This window comes from Lissotriton helveticus, chromosome 5_1, assembly GCF_964261635.1.
Source record: "Lissotriton helveticus chromosome 5_1, aLisHel1.1, whole genome shotgun sequence".
Classification (NCBI taxonomy): Eukaryota; Metazoa; Chordata; class Amphibia; order Caudata; family Salamandridae; genus Lissotriton; species Lissotriton helveticus.
Genome location: NC_136065.1, coordinates 1,638,156,239 through 1,638,159,728, shown reverse-complemented (window position 1 = coordinate 1,638,159,728; position 3,490 = coordinate 1,638,156,239). Strand labels below are relative to the sequence as shown.

Sequence of the window (3,490 nt, the reverse complement as noted above, 5' to 3'; positions counted from 1 at the left end):
TTTACTTTGATGGAATTCTGCATTTTTGAAGGAGTTGTTTTATCCTAGGATCTCTCTCGCCTAGAGATTGATACCGAATTTTGTTAACGGTTACTCCTATTAAGATGGCGAGGCCATCCACATTACCATATGAACCACGTCCAGTGTATCCAGATGTACCCATCGTATGACATTTGCCAGATCGCCCAACTTCGTAGTATGAGAAGACATTGCGCCCCATCCCCCAGGCCGCCTTCTTCAGTCACCATCTCCGGCAGCGTGAGATGGTCGGAGAGGGCAATCGCAGGCTCTACTACCACCGGGGCCGGGAGGAATCAGGAGGCCCTCTGCGGGGACTCATGTCATAATAATCATCGTAGTCTTCTTGAAGAATACATGGGGCGCCCACTTCGGCTTGGTGGCATGCGATCATATTCGTCCCTCTGTTGCACTGTGTCTGGGTAGCTCATTGGGCGTTCTTCATTGTCGTCAAACATCATTGCGAACCCCCCATAATCTAAAAATCGTCGTAGTAGTCTGGCTCGTAGGGCTGCGAATGACCTTTGATTGGTGTCTCAGATATGAGGTCGAGGATGACTTTGACCCCCTCAATAACTCGCTCGAGTTTTCCACCAATTAAAACTTCTCGATCGGTTGAGTGAGGGCAGCACTCTCGGAAAACCGTGAGGGTGGTCTGAATGCTTTCTCTGAGCTCCTTTATTTTTCTCCCCCTTGACTCCAATAATGCCGCCCACCAAGCTCCGGTGAATCAACAGTCTCAGTTCACAGTCGAGGTCGCTTTCTTTGTAGTCCTGGGGGCTGTGTATTGAAGGTAAACGTGGGGATGATTTTCTTTAAAATGTCTCCAATGTCGTCTTTGTCTGCATTGATGCTCCGTATGCGGTCGGGCCCCTGGTACCCAGCCACGGAAATGTTGGCCTTAAAATCTGCCCGCAGCGCCGTGATATTCTTGCCGCCTTTTCCGATCACGGCCCCAGCATTCTTGCTCTGAGGAGGATGCGCCTGTGCCGCGGGATCTCTTTGGCGCCTGTTGTTCATTCTTTTCGGCCGCTGGGCGCTTGCCGTTGGTCTCAGCACTGTTGAATTCCACCTCGTGCTCGGTCACACTCACACTCTCCATTTTGAATACTTCAGCTGGTTTTCGGCACACGCGGCCTTCTGCAATGCACACAAAAACCAGCTCGGGATCGTGCGCTCTCGTCGACGAACGAAGCAGGAACAGGAAGCCACTCACGGAAAGTCAAGACAAAGACCCAGGCCGGAGCGTCAAGATAGATGAGAGACCTCCATCCATTTCTGAGTCACTATAGGTGATGGATATTGAGCTGGAAAGCTTTAAAGAGCAAGGACTGAGAGGAATATGAAACTGGAGAGTGTGTTGATAATTTTCATGGTGTAACTTCAAAAAGAGAAACAACCTCAAAGAGCAGAGAAAAAGCTTACTAGAAGAAGTTTGCTAATAGTTTGAGACATTATGTAGTTGGAAAAGCAACATACAGTGGTCCAGCACACTTGATTGTAATTGTCTGTGATCTTTGCAAATTCTTACAGTATCTCCCTAGTAGGGTCCAATGAGGCTCCAGTTTATCTTAAAATTGTTCTTCTTTATTGTTAGAAATGGTGGTCTCTAGTTGGCAGAGGTAGGTACCACTATCCAAATAGAGACCCTTGTTTCTAGTCAGGACAAGGAGGAAACCCTCTGAGATGACCCCTGCTCACCCTCTAGGTAGCTTGGCACGAGGAGTCAAGGCTAATCAGAAGGCAATGTGTAAAGTATTTGTACCAACACTCACAGTAACACAGTGAAAACACCACAAACTGACTCCACAACAGTTTAGAAAAATAAAGGTATTTAATCTAAACTACACAAGACCAAAACGACAAAAATCCAACATACACAGTTCAAGAATATGGTTTCAAAAGAGTTCTTAAGGTTGCGATAAAATAATCCACAGTTGCGTGAAAAGTTCACAGTTGCGTCACGTTAGCTCACAGTACCTTTTAGTTGCGACAAAGTTCCTAAAGCAGAAGCTGGTGCGGTGGAAAACAAACAATGCGTTGCTCCTGAGACCCTGGAGAGGCGTTTGCGACAGCCCCGCTGCAGCAGCGGGCGTGTTGCGACGAATCCGGTCTGTATGGGGAGGAAGGTCACTTGTATGGATTCCGGTGCGGAGGTTCCGTAGGAAGTTTGTTCTCGCAAAGGCACGATGCGACGATCTTTGGAGTTGCAACGATCTCCGGGGCGACGATGCGCAGACCAGCGGTGATCTTCTCTCTCGCAGCTCCTCGACGCGATGGTTTCTACGACGACACTCGCAGCGACGTGATGCGGTCCGCAATCAAGCGGTGCGGCGATCTCACCCAGCGACGATAGAGTCTGCGACGACACTCGCAGCGATGGTAGACTTTCCCACACCGGTCTGGTGCGTCCCGCAAACGAAGGATGCGACGGCTCTGGCAGCGCCAACAGGCCCTGCGACGATCTCGGCCTTCGTAGCGGCGGGAATTTCCTCGCACTGTCGGGTATGCGCTCCGCAGCGAGCGATGCAATAACTTTTCAATTGCAAACGTCTCTCAAGCTTAGTTTCAAGCTTCCCAGCACAGGTACAACTTCCAGAGGCCCCACAACTGGATCAAGCACTCTAGGAAGGACAGAACTCTCTCAGCAGAGTTCAGGGAAGCTGGGGTGAAGTCCTTTTGTTCCTGGGACTTCAGAACAGGGAGCCAGCTCTTCTCAGGCCCTTGGAGATTCCTTCAAGACAGGGGACACAGCACAACAGCAAAGTCCTTCCCCTCTCCTTGGCAGCAAAGCAACAGCAGGTCAGTCCATCAGAGCAACAGCAGGACAGTCTTCCTTCTTCAGTTTCAGCTTTCTCCTTGGCAGAGGTTCCTTCTTGATTCCAGGATGATCTAATTTTCTGTTGTCAGGGGTCCTGTACTTATACCCCTAAAAGTCTTTGTTCTCTTTGTGCAAGTGGGCCCTGAGCCCGGTCTGAACCAGTTCTGGGTGTTGCTTGAGCATTTTGTTTGCCTGGCTTCTTCTTTTCTTTCAGAGTGAGGGGCAGGGTCGTCAGCCGCCCAGCAGGAGGTGGAGCCAGCATTGTGGAAGGCAGGCACAGCCCTATTCAGGCCCAGGTGCTAACTCCACCACCACTCCAGTTGCAAATGCAGTCATTCAGCCTAGGGATGACTCAGTCAGCCTCCTGGGGAATCCCCAGCCCCTGTCACTCTCAAACCAGACAGTCAATACACAAACAGGCCAAGGCACACAGAAGGGTCAGACAAGAGAACAGCAACTTTCTAAAAGTGCTGTTCTCAAACCCACGATTCAAAAACAACCTTTCCTAAAAGATGTGTTATTAAATTCTGAGTTCAGGGATACTAGACTCTTATGTCCTATCTGTTCCTATGGGAAGAAATGCTGGTAGACACTGTAGTAGCCAGCATCCCCCATATTAATCTATGGAGCAAGATAACCTTACAATAGTGA

The 3,490-nt window shown here is 49.6% G+C and overlaps 1 pseudogene; it reads right to left on the bottom strand.

Annotated features, from left to right (window-relative positions):
- Positions 1-237: 237 nt before the first annotated feature.
- On the bottom strand, positions 238-1,120 carry LOC144752743 (heterogeneous nuclear ribonucleoprotein K pseudogene; annotated as a pseudogene).
- Between the last annotated feature and the right edge of the window lie 2,370 nt (positions 1,121-3,490).